This window comes from Myotis myotis, unplaced genomic scaffold (assembly GCF_014108235.1).
Source record: "Myotis myotis isolate mMyoMyo1 unplaced genomic scaffold, mMyoMyo1.p scaffold_m19_p_2, whole genome shotgun sequence".
NCBI classification, from domain to species: domain Eukaryota; kingdom Metazoa; phylum Chordata; class Mammalia; order Chiroptera; family Vespertilionidae; genus Myotis; species Myotis myotis.
This window is the reverse complement of record NW_023416324.1, coordinates 80,876,622-80,897,526: the sequence shown is the minus strand read 5'-3', so window position 1 is coordinate 80,897,526 and position 20,905 is coordinate 80,876,622. Positions and strand designations below refer to the sequence as shown.

Below are 20,905 nucleotides of genomic sequence, written 5' to 3'. Positions count from 1 at the left end.
GAGTGACTCTGTCTTAAGCTGTACATCACAGCATACAATCTCTGAATTCTTCATTGTGGGCCAGTGAAGGCAAGGTAGTAGAGGGAGAGTGGTTTTAACAGTCATACAAGGTACTTGTTTTTACCTTTATTTTTAAAAGTTGAAATAATTCCATTGGTCCTATTTTAATTGTGACAGAAATTTGTCTGGTAGTAAATTTTGGAAACTGTCCAGTACAGAGCCCTTACTCGGAGGTGGGGTCTGAAACTAGATAGCATACGGGCGAGAGCATGTACCTGTTCCCCAGATGGGGAGGGCTTCTGCCCCTGTCCCCCCCTTTGTCACTTGGGGACCTTGGGTGGTGACATACCTCTGAGTTTGTTCACTTTGGTGTTTTTCACCTGCAGGCTGAGTAAACATCCCTGTTGTGTGCTGTATGGCTTTCCTGACTGTTATTTATTATACAGTAGCAGCATTGGAATTGCAGTTCAAGTTGTGTAACTTTGCATCCAGTACTTATTTTAGAACACATACCAGATAAAAATTAACACCATATCTTTGCAAGAGTAGTATTGAAAACAATGTGTTTTATTTCTTTCTTTCCTCCTACTAAATTTTAAACAAGGATATTTCTGGGTGATTGATCCAACCAGAGTCTCCTGGGAAAATAAAATTTAAAATCATATTTTGCATTAACAATAGAATGGGCCTGGCATAATTTTGTATTTTATTTGAATTGACATCACTTCTGCTAAGTCACTGCTATGCTAGGATGCTGAACAAGCAGCCCCTTGCACTGCTTCCCTCTTGGGTGAGGCTGGCTGGGGGTCTGGTATCTGTTGACAGTGTTCAAACAGCCGCAGCTTGGATCTGAGCGGTTAAGCTCAGCTGCCCCATTTCTGCAGGTCTAGTGTAGTAGTAATAACACAAGCAGACAAAAGATAGTAAAATCCATGGTTGCCATCAATCTTGCTTTTGTGGTTTTAAAGTGACAGGGAATGACATTTTTTGTCCTTCTAGAGGTAGTGAATGTGAGTCTTGAACGTGGATTGTCTGTGTCGGAACTCAACCATCATTACAGCTTGTTGGTTACAGCCAGGCTTAGAAGTCAGTACTTAGATTTCTGCTGATTGTGAGCCTTCTGTTTACTTCTGCTGTAGATAATGCTACTTTTTCTGGCTGTAATAATCTGACAAAATCTTAGGAAAGGGCTGGCAAAGGCTGAGGCCACTCTTTGAGGACTCTTAGCCCACTGGGACTGAAATTAGGGACATTTAACTAATATGCTGTACAAATAATGAGTACATATAATTACACAGTAAGAGAGGGGAGCTATTAGCTGTATTTGAATTTTTGAATTTCATAATGCAGCAAGCCCTCTGTCCAGCTAAAGAGTCTTGACTGGATGTAAGGGACACTGGACCCTTTTCTTAGAGTCGTCCTGTGGGCACTGGTTGTGATAACTAACCTCTGTTGAGTGCTTACTATTTGGCAGTTACTGTTCTAGCTGTTTATCCATATTTTAATTACTTAATCTTCACAACAAACCATTTTGTAGATGAGAAAATGATATACCAGAGTGATTAGCAAGTTGCCTACACAACTAAGGTGGGACAGAACCAGGATTTAAACCCCAACTTTTTGTACTAGAGCTCTCCTGCTTTCAGCCACTGCCTAAACAACTTTGGAACCATCCATAAAGATAGGGTCCCCAAAAATAAAAATTTGTAGGAAGATATATTTTTAATAGCAGCTTCTTTTGAAGCAGAGAAGTGAAATCTGTGATTGGGAGCATGTTTCTGGGCTTTATTAGACCTTGTACTTTAATAGAGGGAATAAAAATTTGTATTTCTTCTTCTGATTACCCTTCTTAGTTCAGTCATAGGCACACACATGCATTCATTTCTTTCTATTTCTTCCCCTAGAGGCAGAGAGTTTTACTTTTGTCAGGCCTTTCCAGCACCAATTGCCAAATTTATAGCCAAGGACCAAAGTTGGACATGTAGATATAGGGCAACGGTTCTCAACCTGTGGGTCGCGACCCCTTTGGGCGGTCGAACGACCCTTTCACAGGGGTCGCCTAAGACAACCCTGCATATCAGATATTTACAGTACGATTCATAACAGTAGCAACATTACAGTTATGAAGTAGCAATGTAAATAATTTTAGGGTTGGGTCACAACATGAGGAACTGTATTTAAAGGGCCAGAAGGTTGAGAACCACTGACATAGGGAGATAATCTCCCCCCCCCCCCCCCCCCCCCCAGCCCTGACACACACACACACACACACACACACACACACACACACACACACACACCTTTTTAGGGAATAGAGTTTTGGATTTCCGTACTACAAAATCTTTCCTGAAGATATCTGATGTTTATGGATCGAAACATGGGCCCAAGACATGCTTTCTTGAAGTAGTCAGTTTATGGCTTAAGTAGTGCAGGTGGGGCATTTCTTGGTGGAGCTTCCATTTGGTCAGTGTCTGAGACAGTTTTTGGATATAGGAGGTATTCCCAATTGCTTATTTTGGAGGAATCGGATTGCCTTATTCATCCCATCTAAAATGTCATCGAGTGATACACCATGATTTTTTGTTTCAGTAAGAAAGGAAAATGATGATTCCAATTGTAACTATAAGCCATTGTACTTTATAAGATGCTTTCTAATTTTAGATATGCACGTTTCAAGATGAGAAGAATATGTGTGTCCTGGAATCAGAACAAAATACAATAAGAGAAATGCTTTAAAAATCAGAAGTGAGTGACTGTGTTTGGCCTAGTGTGAGGAGGCTGATGATGGAAACAACCCACCATGCGTGGCACTTCCTTTTGTAAAAGAAGCTTTGAAAGCTGTGGGATCTTTTGCAAGGGCAGGCGATTGGGATGGGGTGGTGTTGGGGGCAGAGGTGGGGACCTGCAAATAGATATTGGACAGGTTTCTCTGGCTGGTCTACTTGCACTGCTCTGGCACCTAGGGAGGGGCAAGCCTAACTGTAGCCCTTGTAGCCAAAGAATTATGGATTGCTAGAGCAGGAAGGGACTTTTTGAGGTATATAGGTCAGACTCCTCATTTTTTAGAAGCGGAATTTTGAGCCTGGATGATGAGCTTAACTGGAAGGAATGGATCATGCTGAAGACTGATTGGAACCAGAAACCCCATTTAAATGAAGGGGAGGCACCAGGCTTCCCAGTAGGCATGGCTGCTTGCAAGGATTTCATGGAGAATTAAGTATGGAGGTGCCTGTGGAGGTTAATGTGTTTTTATGCTCCTCTTTCCCACCACTTTGTGTTTGAGACCTACTGCATCCTCAGTTCTCTCAGCCTGCCTTTGTTGAGTCTGTAAGCTCTGTGCTGTTTCCCCGATTACATAATTAGCCTCATCAAATTGTGGACTCCTTTAGTAGGAGGGGCGTACAACACAGAAGGTGTCACCTAGGAGAGAGTGGGTGGACAGGGCAGATGTGGGGTGTGTGAGATATCTAAGCTTGAGATCATCCTGCACAGTGTCCTTGTTTGTCACAAAGAAACACAGTTTTGAGGGTTGTGGCAACTAGAGTATAGAAACCCACTGTAGTGTGGAATGTTTCTTAGAGCTGTTCCACCAATGAGGGTCTTTCTGTCTCTAGTCACATTCTCCCTTTGTGCACCAAGTCTCTTTCTCTCGGTTCTATAAGAACATCACTCTGGCAATTATTCCTTCCTTCCTTCCTTCCTTCCTTCCTTCCTTCCTTCCTTCCTTCCTTCCTTCCTTCCTTCCTTCCTTCCTTCATTTACTTCTTTACGAGATCATGCCCATCAGTAAACAAAACATGTTGTAATTTCTTACATAATAAAATAAACCCTCCATTAATCTCATGTCTCCCTCCTGCTATTAATTCCTCTTGATAGCAGAATTCTGAAAGACAATGTCTAAAGAGTCTGTCTCTCCTGTTTATATTCATGTAAATACCATCTCCACTCATTCTCTTTGAACCCCAAGAGTCAGGCCAATTACCAAGGTTAATAATGACCTTGGTTGCCAAATCCAGTTTTCAGTCAGTGTGGCTTAAGTTGTCCATTTGGCAGCAATGGACATGTTTGAACCTCTTTTGAACTTCACCTGCCTTCTGCACTTTGATTTCTTGATAGGCCTCATGAAAACTTGAGATGTGCCAAAGCTAACTATATCCACTCTCTTTCATCTACATCTGCCCTGCCCAGCTTCCCATTCTTAGTAAGTGCCAGTTTCATTCTTCTAGTTGCTTTGGCCCAAACCTTGGAGTTACCTGTTACCACTATTTCTTCCAAGGTTTATCTTCTGTCCCTTAGCAAACCCTGTTTATTCTAAACTCACAATGTCTTTTGTATCTGCAAATGCCCCACTGCCACTAGTCCACAATCTCTAGTTTTGGCTGGGACTCCTAATGCTCTCTTACCCTCTGCCTTTTTACCCGCTCCAGGCAGTAGCCAGCACAGTTCTTTGTAAGTGCAGGGTTTCCCCATTACTCAGCATGAAGGATGGCCACTTGCTGTGTGCCCCAGTGTCTCTCTGGTCTTATCTACCTCCTTCTTCCCTTTGACTCTGTCTCACTTAATCTGATCTTCCTGCTGTTCCAAACACACTGAGCATGCTCTTGCCCCAGAATTTTTATGCTCTCTGATCTTCTATCTAGAGCTCTCTCTCTTTAGTTATCTATGTGACTTGACCCCCTCTCTGTGTTCAGGTTCCTCATCAAATGTGCCCTCACCAAGAGTCTTTCCTTGAGCATTTTATTAAAAATTATGCCTTTGTCTGTTAGCTCCTTAACATGTAATATTTTTCTGCATAGAATTTCTCACTTCCTAACACTGTCATTCTTGTGTTTATTATAAGCTCTCTTTCCACAGTCTTCTGTTGGTTCCATTAGAGAGAGGCTTCATCCTTGTGGACTGCTGCTGAATACACAACTCCTGGGTCTCTGTGGAGTGTGTGCTGTGTAAACAGTGTGCGTACCCACCATACTGTGAGTGTGTGTGGTCTTTTCTCTCTGTTCAGGGTAGGGGTGTTCCACCTCTAACTCCAGATTTCATGTGGGAAATGCATACACCTAGAACTCTAGGCCCCCAGATCACAGCCCTTGCTATTTATCTGTCACCAAAGTACATATTCATTCATAATTGTGATATGTCTCATCGTAGAGATTCTTAGACTTGGATCACCCTGTGTCCTTTCTGAACCACATTTGTTGAAAGCCTATTTAGGAATAAGACACATTACTTGGTATTTTAGGTTAAAATTTTGCTTTTAAGAAAAAGTAAGTTACCACTTTTAATTTTCACAGCATTATGATAATTATACTATTGCTATCATGATTTTGTGGATTCAGTGGGTCGCAGATGTTAAGCAACTCGTACAAGGCTACAGAGCTAAGAAGTAGTCAAATCAGGATTTAAACCCAGGACTCCTGACTCCAGATCTTGCTTTTTTTTTTTAAATTGAAGAAAACTTTATAACTGTAAGTGTACAGTTCAGTGAGTTTACAAATATACATATGCCCTTCTGACCAAAGCTCCAGCATAGTTGGAAGACTTTTCCATCATCCCAGAAAGATTCCCTCCAGTGCCTTCCAGTTCATTTGAGTTTTTTAAAGTCTGTGTTCATTTTGGGATGTGTTAACGTGACTATTAGTTTTTAGAAGCTATGGCTATACATGGGCTTACGGTGTTTTCCAGGAATGTTCCAGATGAATGAGATTGTCTCTGAAACTTGAAAGTACCTCAAAGCCCTGGGCTCCTGTGTGTCCAGTAAGCAGTTCTTGGAGGCCCTAGCTTAGGAAGACATCAGCCAGTGCTTGAATAAGAACCTCCCAGTTGGATATTCTTATGAATGGCATTGCTTATCTCATGATAATATTTGTGGAGAAAGATGATGTCTTAAATTGGCATCATGGTTTTGGTTCTGAGCTGTCAGGCAAGTCCAGACCACAGATGGGCTTTTGAACAGTTGTAGTTCGCATCCTCTTCAGTTTCATCTTTCTCTTGTGGCATTTTTTTTCCCCTCCTGCAGCACTGTACTTAGTCTGTGAGTGTTAAGAAGTCGCAGCCTTGCCTGGTATTTGTGGCTCAGTGGTTGAGTGTTGGCCCATGAACCAGGAGGTCACGGTTTGATTCCTGGATAGGGCACATGCCTGGGTTGCGGCCTCGATCCTCAGTAGGAGGAGTGCAGGAGAAAGCCAATCAGTGATTTAAAAAAAAAAGAAAAATCATCACAGCCTTCATGTATAATTTAAGAAATTCTCACCCTGGCAGGTTTGCTCAGTTAGTTAGAGCATTAACCTGATACGCCAAGGTTGCAGATTTGGTTCCTGGACAGGGCACATACAAGAAACAATCAGTCCTATATAATGAAAGGCCAGCGACTAACGGCATAATGACTGGAACGACCGATCGATCAGTCGCTATCAGGTGCATTGACCACCTCTCGGTCCCTCCCCCCAGCCCGCAGGCTCTGATCACTGGATGGCCAATGAGGAACCACGGGGAACCGGGGTGGGTGGTGAGGTGGTGGGACTGGGGACTGGTGAGCAGGTGGAAGATGGCCCTGATCGCAAGCTAGGCCTAGGAACCCTACCCATGCACGATTTTGTGCGCTGGGCCTCTAGTAAATACATAAATATGTAGAACAATAAATCAATCGTTCTCCCCACCTAAAAAAAAACCAAAGAAAACAATCAATAAAAATTAAAATAAAAAAGAAAATATGGAACTGGGATCTCAGGCGTAGTTTCCTCCCAAAGGCAAAGCTGAAGAAGCATGAAAATCCATGTCTCTTTTTTGCTAACAGTGTGTTTTCAGTTAGATTGATTCTTGTGAGGAGCCCATGTGCTTTCAGATGGCCTTGGTGCAGAAATATGTAGCAGCAGCATAGTCAGATCACTAATTTCTGTTCATTTTCTTTTTTTTAATTTTTATTTTCTTAAATCTTTATTGTTGAAAGTATTACATAGGTCCTCCTTTTCCCCCGTTAACCTCTAACCCCCACTTCGTCCTCCCTCCCCCAGGCCCTCACCACCCCATTGTTTGTTTCCACGGGTTATGCATATAGGCTTACTAGTTCATTGGTTGATCTCTTTCAATCTGTTCATTTTCTTGCGGCTCTGGTGAAAGTCAGTATATTAGTCATCTTGTATTGTCATAAGAAAATAATGTTGATGGGCAGCTTAAACAACAGAAATTTATTTCTAATCGTTCTGGAGGCTGGAAGTCCAAGATCCATGGTGCCAGCCAATTCAGTTTGTAGTGAAGAATTGCTTCCTGGCTGTCCTCACATGGCTGAGCGAGGGCGTGCAGTGGTGTCTCTTTTTATGAGGATACCAGCCCTAGTGGGTTAAGGTCCTGCCCATATGACCTCATTTAACCTTTGTCACCTCCTCAAAGTTCTTCAGACATAGTCACACTGGGTGTTAGGGCTTCAATTAGGGATTTGAGTGTAGGGCTTTGAGTGTAGAGGTGGTGATGATTTAATTTTAGATTAAGTTAATTTCCATGTTAATCTACAACGTGGTTCCTTTTGTGCTTAAAGTGACATTAGAACAATTTACTGGTACATCAAGAATCTTAAGAGCTGTTTGACCTAAGAGAACTTATTGTTCCTCCCAATTGGATGGATTAACTTGGACTTATTTATTGAGTGCCTGTTTTTGTGAGACTACTTGGGTTAACCTCAATACTCTACGTCAGTGGGAGTTGAAACATGATTCATGTGCAAAGGTTGCTGCTACAGAAGGCCAAGAACCCTGAGAAAAGGGCAAACAGGGTGAATCAAAGGCCCTAAGGATTTGGGAGGGGAGAGGCAAACATCTCTGGAAGGATTTGTCTGTTGTTGATTTCCCAAATCATGTGATTTTGTGAGGTTAAGGGAATCCTATTTATTATACTAATTCATCTTATTCGTCTGAATATTATGCTGTAAATATAATTTAGGGCAGTACCTCCCAACCATTTTCACTTCACAACGTGTATGGAAAGGGAAGACCCTGTGAGGTAATCAGACAGCCTTCAGTCAGCCAGGGACGACTTGCATGACGTGCCGGAATTTGTTCACTTTTGTAAATGGTAATGTCACCTACCTCCTTCTACTGGGAGAAGAGTCTCGTGTTTCCTCAGTCTCACCCGTTTCATGATTTGAATTCTGTGATGTGTGAATTTATGGAGTTTTAATTGCTATCAGATTTGCCGCCATGGATTAGTGCATTTTTGCTTTGCTTGTGAATTTCTTCAAATTCACTTGTGAATTGCCCCAAATTTAGAGGGCATTTTAGTTAGCTGTTGGAAATAACCTGTTAGGACTCGAGCCACATGAAATATTTAGAGACCTGTATGGTATATCTTTAAAGCCAGAAGAGTGATAACTAGAGATGTTTTGGGGAAATTACCCAACTAGTCCATAAATCCCTTAATTTACAGTTTGTTACTCTGCAGCCAAATCTCATATAGCCTTCTATTTTAGTTTTCTCTGTAGTCTTTAGGATGCTTCTGCAGAGCCCAAATTTAAATTCAGCTTCCTCATAAGTTCTTTATTATCACAAAACAGTACATGTCTCTCAGTAGAGGAGGTTTGGGGACAATGAGGGAGAAATAGGAGCTGTTTTATAACCTTAGACCTGCCAGTGAAGGACAGTAGTGTCAGCCCAGCTTGTCAGCCAGGCCGTCCCTGTGCTGTGCCAAGGGCTACCTCATTCCTGCAGCTTTAGGGCTCCTCATGCCTGATGTCTCGAGACCCTGGTCCTCCTCTCTCTGCACCATTCCCTGACCTTTCATTGGTGTTCTTGGCTCATTCATACTTTGGATTTAATGATTCAGCTCTTTCTGCACACTGGGCCACTTCCTGTGTGACCTGCCCCATCACTGTCTTCTGGGTTATTCCTTAACCAGGTGTACATTTCCCCTGGCAGGCTTGTCGTCACCCTCAATATTCGTGGCACCTGGTCTTGATGACAGGCAGAGACAGCTCAGCCTGAGACCCTCACACCAGCTTCTGGTGCTGTCTGAAATGGCAGTTTCCTTCCAATTTTCCATGGCTCTTAATGGGCTATGTTGCCTTCTCATGCAGGAAGGCAGTTGCAGGGCTCTACTTTGGAAACATTTAACTCTTTTATTTCTGAGACTCTCCTTCCTTTGGATATGATGGGGGTATTTATGAAGGACCCAGAGTTTGTAATCCTTGTTTTTGGAAATTATATTTCACCTTCTAGAGTTATTTCTAGAAGGACTACAACCCCTCTTCAGACTCGATCATTCCCGTGGAAATATTCCATATTTACCGCTTTGGTATGCAAGAGGCCTGGTACTTTTCGAGAGGATTCTACATTGCAAATGCTGAGCCTGTACCCTAGTGGCTTTACCCTGTCCTCACCCAGCAGTTTACCCAACTTCCGACTACTAGTATTGTTTAAAAAGGGCCTTTCCAGTTTATTTAGTTGGAAAGTGTTAAAGGGTGAGCTGGAAGGCTCTCAGCTGGCACTTTCTGACTCCCTCAGAGGAAAATATTGGCAAACTCTCCACACTGCCTGAAACTCTTCTTATAAATTGAGAAGCCAAGAGTTATGAAGCCCTTGCACAGGGCCAGACTGAACTGTGTGGGAGAACACGTAATGACTTAGGCTAAGATAACTGACCGTTTCTGATAATAAGACTGTTTGTTCCTCCCACTCCAGTCCCCTCCACATTTTGATGTTAATCTTCCTGCCACCAAAAGTAGAAGTGTGTCATGAGTACAGTTTACAGTATTCTTGTTCCTGGAGAGCCTTTACTCCAGAAGGTGCATGCAGCTTTTTTTTTTTTTTTTAAATGTCCTCTTTTACATAAGAAGGAAAGCATTGGGCAGCATTATTCAACAGGTGTTGTACCTTCTACTAAGGAAAGTTGTCTTCTCTCATTTTTGGCTCCTTTTCTGTGGTTTCAGGGGTCAAGAATCAGGAGCTTGCCATTGATTTATTATCCTGTTTGCTTCCATCTGTCTTCCTTACACTTCAGTTTTTTGGTGGAAAGCTGGATGTGAATGTGCCATGGGGCCTGAGACAGTTTTCCTGAGTTTTCTGACTGCAGAGCCTGTATAATCCCTTCTACCTAGTCCCCCAGTGAGGTCTGCGGACATAGAGTGTAACCCGAGGGAGAACATTGGCATCGTTTTTCTTTCTCTATCCATCTTTTTATACCCCTGCCTCCGCACTCACAGGTCAAGCAAGGATGCCTCTTCCAGCACTGTGCACATTGTGCAGCCCACTCTTGGTGTCCCTGTCCTCCTGGGGTCTCTTGATGGAAAAATTCCAAGTTAATAGGTTAAGATTGCCATCAAGTGGCTGCTCTTGGTAGTGGATGGTAGGGTACTGGCCACCATGACTGGCCTCCTCCATGCACATTCTCTCCTCCAGTTACTTAGCCCCTCTGGGAAAAATGATCAAACTCAAGTGCTTTCTTTCTGTGGAATTGGCTGTTTTGTGTGTGTGTGTGTGTGTGTGTGTGTGTGTGTGTGTGTGTGTTTGTGTGTGTGTTTTGTTTTTGTTTTTTTTGCGGGGCTGGGGGAGGGGGGTGCGGGCAGAGAAAGTTCGGAATATCCCCGCATTGTAAATCCTCAAGGCATCTATGTGAACCCTGACTGCACCTTCCAGGGTGGACTGGAGCTAAAGGCAGGTTCAGTGCAGTGGTCAGAGCACAGGGCCCTGGAGCTGTGAATGCAGGTGATCCAGAGGCTTACTGGAGAGAACTGCTGGGAATTCTCTCCTGCCAGGTCTGAGCCAGCAGGCCAGAGCCCTCCAGCCTGCTTGTGGAACTTGACAGGGAGGAATATGTATCACTCTGAAGGGATGGCCCCACCTTCCCACCGAGGGTGAAAAGAATACCAAACCCAATTCAGCCATTCTGTTTGGCTTCTGTTCATTGTTTCCCAGCTCTGACAAAGGAGTGATAATTTCTTTCTCCGAGGTGATATTTGGGTGATATTTAGATTATTTAAAATCCTTACTACCTGGCAGAAAATAAGATTGCAAGAGTAATTGTTATTTGAGGTTGTAAATATACATTGCTTAACTGCTTCCCATAAAAGCTGTAGCTGTGTCATAAAACAGCACACTCCCAGGACTGGTTTCCCCTGTTGCCTGGGTCTGGACGCCTGCATCCTGTAATTAGACCTCACCCTGGGCCTTGGGGAGCAGAAGCTCCAACTGAGCTTGAAGGAAGTGATTCCTATTTAGTTTTCCCTGGCGGGTCAGCCCTTAATGGATTTGGGAAAACCTGCCCTGTGGTAAGAGTAGGAGTGAGGTTTGTGTAGGTGGGGCACCCATACCAGTGTGCAGAACACTTGATTCTATAGTCTCTGAGGAGCCTGGGAGAAGGCTTTCTGAGCTGGCACATAGGAGAAAGAAGATGGATTTGTGCCAACAGGGTTGGGGGGGGAGGCCTGAGGACAAAATGACTATGGAGTACATCAGAGTAGTGGTTAAACTTTGGGTTCAGGTCAAGGAAAGAAAATTATTAGGGCTTATATATTTTTAGCAGCTTTTAGAAGTGATAGAGGTTATGTTATGTAACCATTCACACGGATAACTGTTCAATCATTAAACCAAAATTCCTGGATTCCAGCCATTTAAAGCAAAATCCGATGCATAAAAAAACCCATGTATGTTGTAAAGAGCACTAACATCCTATATAATAAAACCCTAATATGCAAATCGACCAAACGGTGGAAAGACCGGTGGAACAACTGGTCTTTATGATACGCATTGACCACCGGGGGAAGACACTCAATGCAGGAGCCACCCCTGTTGGCGGCAGCTTCTGCGTTGAGCATCTGTCCCCCGAGAGGGAGGTGACTGGTGGCGGCGATCGGAGGGTGGGGCCGGCCAGTGGGAGGTGCCAGGCCACCAGCTAAGGTGGGTGTTAGTAGGGGCACCCCCATCACCTCGCCTGCTAGTCACCCCACAGATGGCCCTGATCATCGGCCAGGCCTAAGGACCCTACCCTATATATTGGGAATAGTCTTTGGCAAGGCTTCTCTAACACTGGAAAAGCAGGATGATGTAGCGATGACATGCATAGATTCTGGCTTGCACATTTTGTGGTCAGCCCTGATTCTGACACTTATAACTGTGTGACAAAGCCAATTACTTAACGTCTCTCTGCTTCTGTTTTTCCACCCATAAGATGGGGAAAATGGTACTACTGCCTCAGAAGGATCATGTTACATACTACTTTTTATAATCAGGGCAAAAAAATGTAGCTGCCCATACAACAGCAAGATGCCTTTCACCTGTATGAAAAGTATGGTCACTGGTGCATGCAGCATCCTGGATTGCGAGAGGGATGTCCGACTGCCTGTTTAGGCCCAACTTCCCCTAAGGGGTCCTGGATTGTGAGAGGACGTAGGGCAGGCTGAGGGGTCACCCTCTCCCCTTGTGCATGAATTTTGTGCTCCGGGCATCTAGTTGGATTATAATTCTAGGTGCACCAGTAGCTGGGCATCATGGTGAGCAATTATCTCTGCATAGGTTTCTTCCTTATGTAAAAGAAAGCACATATTGTCCTGTTCGGCTTTCTTTTAGTGATGATGATATACTGATGTTGATGGCACGTCAAGTTCTTCTTCTGACTTTCTAGGTCCCCAGTGCTGTTGGGTCAGACATTTGGATGCTTTTGTAGATTTGGGGAGAAATGGCTAGGAGGTAATCGAAAGGAAAAGCGTCTTCCTTGGACACTGTGCCTCTTCTATGGTGTGTGTATTCTTCTCTACCCCCCGCCTCACCTGCACCTAGGACTAGACGTTTCCTGTGTGTGTAGGAACTAGACAGTGAGCCAAGTGTCACCTGTGTTGGGTTTACTCCTCTTTGTGCCTCTAACCTTGAGGGTAGCAAAATGTGAGTGTAAGTCAGAATAATTTCATGTGTCACTTGATTTGTTCATGAGTCTTGGTTGGTGATTGCTAACCTTCCACCCAAAGCTATGTCAGGTTCACCTAAAACCATTTATGTTATAAATCACCCCTTAGGGTAATTGCTTTGCAAACAAAGAGGAAGTTTTTCTACAGTGTTTTGTGAATAAGCTCGTGGCTTTTTAATGTTCCAACCTCTAGTTTCCCTTCGTTCTTCTAAAAACTAGACTGATTACACCTGCAGCCATGTGCTGCTGAATTGATGGGGATTTGTCAGCTTCTGCTCCGTTTGCCACTCCTCTCCTTTTTACCATGCCTCCTGAAACAGAAATCATGCCTGTCTGACTTGCCCTGTTGGCTCTAAGCTCCTAGCAGAGGACAGGAGAGAGTTGAGAGACTGCTATTGTCTACAGATTTGACGGCAGGTCTAGAGATTAAATGTGAAAAAATGTATGAGTTAGCGCTATCCAGTGGACCTATCTACAGTGATGGAGCTGTTCTATATCTGCGTTGTCTTTTATGGATGCCACTGGCTACTAGCCTTGATGTCCAGCTGGCCCAATTACTTTTAGTTAATTAAAAAAGCCACATGTGACCACTGGCTACTGAATTTTAGTGCAGTTCTCGAGTCAGATTGAGCATAGTGGTGAAATTCTCTCTTTTATCCCTTTTGTTGTTGTTTTTGGCAGGACTTTCTAGATAGCCAGTGTACTTAAGTTTAGAAACATTCTCTTTCAACTACCCTCATGGTAGGTTATGTAGGCAGTGCTAACAAAGTGAAACAAATATTAATCTGTTATTCAAATGCCTTTCATTTGTTTGGGACAATTTCAGGATACTTTTCCCCATGATATTAATGCCATGATAGTCATATTATTCTTGAATTCAATATAGCAATGTATTACCCTAGCCGGTTTGGCTCAGTGCATAGAGCAACGGCCTGCAGACCAAAGGGTCCCGAATTCTATTCTGGTCCAGGGCACATACCGCGGTTGCAGGCTCCTCCCTGGCCCTGACCCTGGTGCTGGCCCCAGCCCAGGTTGCAACTCGTGCAGGAAGCGGTAACCAATCGATGGGTTTCTCTCACATCTATGTTTCTCTCTGCCTTTTCCTCTCTCTTCTACTCTACCTAAAAATGAATGGAAAAATGTCCTCAGTAGAGGGTTAACAACAACAAAAACAAAATGTACTGCTGGCTTCAAAATTACCTTTATGTGCTCTTCTCACTTATATCCATGTATTTTTGTTAGCAAGGTGTGTGTGTGTTTTTGTTGTTGTTGTTGTTAACTATTGAAAACACTTTATTTAATAGTGAATAATTTTGGGATTTTAGTAAATTATGAAGACTGCCACTGCAGAGAATATAGTTGTTTTTTAAAAATTATTATTACTAGTCTGTTTTATTTCCTCTGGTCTGCTTCCTGCACTCATATTTTTTTTAACATCCAATGTTATTATTTTATGCAGTGGAATTTCTGCCATTTAAAACATTGAGTTTTGGGCCAGGCTGGCATGGCTTAGTGGTTGAGCATTGACCTATGACCCAGGAGGTCATGGTTCGATTCCCAGTTAGGGCACATGCCTGGTTTTTGGGTTCAATCCCCAGTGTGGGGCGTGCTGGAGGCAACTGATCATTGAGTCTCTCTCATCATTGATGTTTCTATCACTCTCTTTCCCTTCCTCTCTAAAATCAATAAAAAATATATTAAAAAAATAAAATATGGAGCTTTTCCTCATGGTAATAAGTTTTAAAAAATGTGATTTAAAAAACATTGTGTGTAATACTTTTAATGAGTTATGTTTCATATTTAGCATTAGTCTCTGTATGGTAAATGAGACACTTAAGAAAAAGACCATGAAGAAGGCACACAAAATTAAGTGATTGACGTAACTTTACTTTATAAAAAGGTAGGATTACAGTTATTTTGGCTTTCACTTAAACATGTTATTAACAAAATATGTTTATCTAAGTAGGCTATAAAAGGTTAAATATTTTGAGGAAGATACAGAACAGCTTTACAGATAAAGAAATCATTGGCTCCAAAAAAAGAAAACTTTAAAATTGAAGGGGTTAAATGTCTAGAAATGTGAAGGTTATTGTTAGGTTTATGAACATTCTAATTTTATTTCACCTGAAAATTTGAAGTCTGTTTCCCAGGAATTTTTCATTTTGATCAGTGTATTCCAAGAAATAGGTTTATTATAAATTACAGAGGTTGTTCTTAGCAAAATACTTTTAAACACAGAGAGATAATTCTTTGAAATATTTTTCTCCTCAAGAAGAGATTGGGGGGGGGGGTACCTTTGAATGCTTGGCAAGTAATATAGAATGGGGCCTTCGAGGTAGGACACTTCAGGCTTAAGAAAGTCTGAAATGGCCTTTAAGCAGCAACTTATTCTTTCAATAGCCTTTATTAGGCCTCAGCCATTTTCTTTAGGTATGGACTAGGATTTGATGGGCAAGATTAAATACTCTTGGTTATGGAACATGATATCTCTCTCTCTCTCTCTCTCTCTCTCTCTTTCTCTCTCTCTCTCTGTCTCTCTCTATCCTATCTAATAAAAGAGAAACGTGGTAATTAGCGTACGACCGCTACCCTTCCCATTGGCTAATCAGCGAGCTATGCAAATTAACTGCCAGCCAAGATGGCGGCTGGCAGCCAGGCAGCTTGAAACTAACATGAGGCTTGCTTGCTTCAGTGACGGTGGACTCCAATGTTCCCCGTCTGCCTTGCTGGCCTCTGAGCTTGCAGTTTAAGAAACATTGTAGCAAATATAGAAGCTAAACAAAACCGCAGAAACCTGCTTTCAGCGAGCCCGGGATCTCAGAACTGGAGTTATACATTGTTTCGATTATAGAACCCAAACAAACCAGATACCTTCTTTCAGCAGCAGAGGCCTCAGAGCTGGAGCCAGAGCTAAAGCTGACCCAGAATAAAAAAGAAAAAAGAAAAAAAGGAGCAGTTGGGAGCTTCAGTCGGCCTGGAAACAGCCCTCAGCCCCTCACCCAGACTGGCCAGGCACCCCAGTGGGGACCCCCACCCTGAAGGGTGTGTGACCAGCTGCAAACAGCCATCATCCCCTCACCCAGGCTGGCCAGGCACCCCAGTGGGGACCCCCACCCTGATCCAGGACACCCTTCAGGGCAAACCAGCCAGCCCCACCCATGCACCAGGCCTCTATCCTATATAGTAAAAGGGTAATATGCCTCCCAGCACCGGGATCAGCGGAGCCGAGAGGCCTCCCGGCACTGGGATCAGCGTGACAGGGGGCAGCGCCCAAACCCCCTGATCGCCCTGCGGCTCTGTGTGTGACATGGGGCGGGGCCACAACCTCCCTATCCGCCCTGCTCTGTTTGTGACAGGGGAAGGCACCCCAACCCCCCCGCCCCCCACGGGCCCTGCTCTGTGTGTGACGGGGTAGAGCCATAACCTCCCCATTGGCCCTGCCCTGAGTGTGAGAGTGGCGGCGCCCCAACCACCTGATTGGCCCTGCTCTGAGGGTGATAGAGGGCAGCGCCCCAACCCCCTGATCCGCCCTGCCCTGAGTGTGACAGGGGGCGGTGCCCCAACTCCCCTATTGGCCCTACTCTGTGAGTGACAGGGGGGAGCTCCTCAACCCCCTGATCGGCCCTGCTCTGTGCATGACAGGGGGGAGCTCCCCAAACCCCTGATTGACCCTGCTCTGTGCGTGACAGGGTACGGAGCCCCAACCCCCCTGATGGGCCCTGCTCTGTGCGTGACGGGGTGGTGCCGCAACCTCCCCATCGACCCTGCCTTGAGTGTGACAGGGGGCGGTTCCCCAACCCCCCAATCGGCCCTGCTCTGAGCCTGACGAGGGGCTGCACCTAGGGATTGGGCCTGCCCTCTGCCACCCAGGAGCAGGCCTAAGCCAGCAGGTTGTTATCTTCTGAGGGGTCCCAGACTGTGAGAGGGCACAGGCCGGGCTGAGGGACCCCCCCTTCTTCCCCCCGAGTGCACAAATTTTTGTGCACCGGGCCTCTAGTATATCTATCTATCTATCTATCTATCTATCTATCTATCTATCTATCTACCTACCTATCTATCTATCTATCTATCTATCTATCTATCTATCTATCTATCTATATATCTATCTATATGTAGATAGATATATAGATATATAGATACACACACACACACAGATACAAATAGAGAAATATGCTAATTAACCAGGACGCCATAACAGGTTGACCGGATAGGAGGTTGTGTGTGCAGTGTCGGGGGCAGGGCTACAGGGGCCTCCGTGCACCTGCGCTGGGGGAGGGCCTGATCAGCAGTGGCCGCAGCTGCTTCAAGGGCCAGAGAGGGAGGCAAGGCTGGACCGGAGGGTGGGTGGCGCCGCACAATTTCGAATCGTGCTCTGGGCTCCTAGTATATCAATATTTGCTTGTCATTGTGGGTATTGCATTAAAGTAGCACCTGCAGAGTGGTTGGTGGATGTCACTGAAGGCTGACAGAATGAGGAGCAGGAGCTTTCTAGGCAGATGGAGAAGAGAGAATATTTTAAAAGAGGGAATAGCATGTGCAAAGGCACTGAGGTTTGAGAGTTCAGGTAATGAAGAGAATGTGTCATTTGCCATACGTGCAGAATTTCTCCAAGCCAGCTGTCTTATGGAATGTTTATCATGGGGTGTCATCAGGGTTGAAAACAAAAGCACTGCTAGTCAGTTTGTTGCATGGCTCAGGAAGCTAATGCAGAATAACTTTATTTTAAAAAATAGACACAGGAAAGATTTAAACCAGTAAAAGAAGCAACAAAATAATTAAACTGGTTTGAAACCCTTGCTCATAAACCTGTGTTTTTCTGATTAATTTCTTAGTATTACTTTTTAGAAGTGAAATGCTGAATTCCAAACTTTAAAAAATTGTTGGCATATATTACCAAGTGTGGCTTTCTAGAAATAGTTTATCTATTTATTCCCATGCTAGCAGTTCATGGGAGAGTAGGTATTGTCAAAATCAGAAGTTTGAAAAGGTGATCAGCCACTCTGCAACAGTGACCTGAGTCAGCGCTCCATTTCAGTCCTTTGCAAACATAGTTTTCCATTATTTATTCTTCTTAAGTAGGTAAAATGACCATCTTTAGATTCTAGTTGAATTTTACTTTATGCTATTGTAGCTTATGTTTTCAGAATAATCTCAATGTTGATAATCTTTTAACTTGGCATCATCTGTTTATCTTTTAAAATTTATTACCTGAATCATTTAAAAATATATTAACAGCTAAAATATATTTTATCTTGTTTGATTTTTATAACAAAATAATTAACAGTATTTATTGAACAAAAATACTAATTAATTAACACCAAAGTTTATTGTGACACACTATATAGGTAGCACTTGCTATGTACCACGAATCCTTTTACATATATAATTGGCTTTAATTAAACCAACCATTGTTGTCCTTATATATTCATTTTGACAGATGAGGAAACTGAAGCACAGAGCACTTTTGGTGATTCTCTTTAAAGTTTATACAGTTGATGAGTAAAACTAGGATTAGAACCAGGCCACCTTGTCTGTACTGTGCTGTGTGTGCTGTGAACCACCTAGGTTCTTAGTGCTAGATGTTTACCAATAAACCAGCTTTTTTTCTAATTAAAGAAGTCTGATGGAACATTGTCTTTTCTGATAGCCTTTTGAGTTTCCTGATTAAGGTGCAGCACCATTTCATTGATATTAGTGATTAAAGCAAGTTTGTTTCACCAGTTAATATATCGTTACCCAGTCTAGATCTCCATACTCTGTTCTTATAATTATTGGTATTATTTTATAATTGTACAGTGTGGCCTTGAAGTCAAGTTGGCTACAGAGTCAGCCACATGAATTATACAGTTAGTTGAGCGCTGTTGGTGCTTCAGGAATTAACCAAACCTTTTTGGAAAGAGTCCAAGTCAGACTCCATGTGCACCTAATTCTGCTTGGTATATTGCCAGTGTATTAACTCTCATTTAAATATTCTAACAAGTAATGTTTGTTTATATTATGGCAGCGCTGTAAAGTACCCACACTACATTAATATTTTTGAAAGTCAAATATTAGCAGGCCTAGGTCATATGATCAATACTATGTAATTCAGCTCAACTAACATATCTTTGTGAAAACATGACTAATGCAGTGTGATAATTAAAATTCTCTTATTTCCCATAAGAAATTCTCAGACTCCAAAACCTTATGCACTTCTCTCACACAGGGCAATCCACTGGACCCTCACCCCTCCTTTATACTAGGCATTTTTGGGGGGAAATTATTGTAAGTTGCAGAGAATTCAAATGTTAAGGTGCTACCTTCGTAAGCAGTGACTTGTATAGGTAGCAGGAAATTGGAACTTTTGGAGGGAGATCATGAATGATAAGGAATGTTCTGTGCCTTGTTCCAACTCTGTAAGGCCTGTCTCTCCTTTATGTGATGGGCCCTAGCTTTCAATGTGCACTGGCTTCCTTGATTTGATACACGAATTAAACAAGGTCTTAATGCTTCTGAAGCAGTAGGTTCTTTAATTAATCAACACAGAGTACTATTAGATAGCTAAATTTGATTAAGGCATGCAAATGAATTGCTCTCTCATTTTATTTTAAGTCCTAGATTGGGGTTTGCTCCAGTCATATATTTTTAAAACATAAAGTGCATTCAGTGGGCTGCTGAAGGTGGCCTGGCTCAGAGGTAATGAAATGGCTATGCACATAGGTAGGTCCTTGATTCTGAAGCTATTACCAGCAAAATATGTCCTTAGATGTCCTGGTTTTTAGGTGATAATTAGGTGGGATGGCTGCCATGTACCTGGCTGGCATCACTGCATTTCTTAGGATAAGGAGATCCTTTCTAAAATTCTGTTCTCTTCGGAAGTAGCAATTGTAGTGCCTTGTTCTCTGGAATATTGAGTAATAGGAGGTCTTTATATTTAAACATTTAGCTATTACAGTGATACATTGCTGGTGCACAAGCAAAAAGTGACACCTGCTTTGGAAATTGATTTGACCTTAACTTGTAAATTTGAGTATTTGCATATTTAAGAATTTTCAGTAATTCCACTCCTAGGTATGTATCCCAGAGAAAGACTAGTACCTGCTTTCCAGGGGATAAGCAGAAGAAAGTTTGCAACATGGTTCGTGATAGCAACAGACTGGCAATACTTTAGAATGAGAGAATCAAGATAAATTGTGGAATATTCATTCAATGGAGTATGAGAAATAATAGTGAGAATGGATAGGTAAAGTGTAACCAAAATCATGGATGGATCTTAGTAACCTAATGTTGAGCTGGGAAAAAAACAAGTTTCCTGGGACTAAACACAGTGTGATACTCTTTTTGTGACGTTCACTCATAATCAAGCCTAATGAAATAAAATACTATTTAGGCCTACATATTTGTGCTGTACCTTAAAAAATAATTAAATGGGAAGGGGGAAGCACAAAGCTAATGTTTTAGTAATTGAGTTAGACTGTGGACTGGCAGATATTCTTTTTTTTTTTTATTAAAAATTAAAACGGGGAAGACTGAAGTTGATAATATTGGAGAAGTCTTCTTCTAAGAATTGGGACTTGTTCTGATCTTTGACCATTGAAGCTTAGCTACTGGTATTGTCAATCATATTAACTTGGAATAAAGAGATAGTGCTTGCCAGTCTCACCTTTTATATCCTCTCCTCTTTTCAGGATTTAAATAGTGAGGGTTGTGTTGCTATTCTTAAACTGAACCTAGCTCTCAGTTTTATTGTGTATCTCCTCTTGGATGTTGTTAGTCTTTGAGGGTTGTTAGTCTGTCTGGAACTGTTGATATGTTCCTCTTTGGTAAACCAGTATTTTATCTAAACAGTCCAAAACCTACAAACCTTCATTGGCAAGAGCTTTCCACTCTCCTTCCTGACCCAGCCGCAGATCACAGGCCAGAGTTGGACCCACTGAGCTACCTCACCATCTATTTTAGGAAATACTGAGAGCAATCAGATGCTAATAATAGTTTTGGGAGTAAAAACAGCCTGGGGCCAACTTCCTGTTAGGTCTTGCCTTTTTCA

General features: G+C 42.8%; 1 protein-coding gene across 6 annotated transcripts in view; it reads left to right on the top strand.

The window, feature by feature from the left end:
• The window catches only part of JARID2 (jumonji and AT-rich interaction domain containing 2), a 290,372-nt gene that overhangs the window by 137,862 nt on the left and 131,605 nt on the right, over positions 1 to 20,905 (top strand). The window contains exon 3 of one of the 6 annotated variants that reach the window (XM_036348401.1): positions 2,662 to 2,745. The exons of 4 other annotated variants lie outside the window; for them this stretch is intronic. The gene's annotated coding sequence lies outside the window, so the exon portion shown is untranslated. Of the gene's footprint in view, positions 1 to 2,661; positions 2,746 to 14,758; positions 14,780 to 20,905 lie in introns of those variants that run through there. One more of the 6 variants, XM_036348403.1, reaches the window with a different exon arrangement.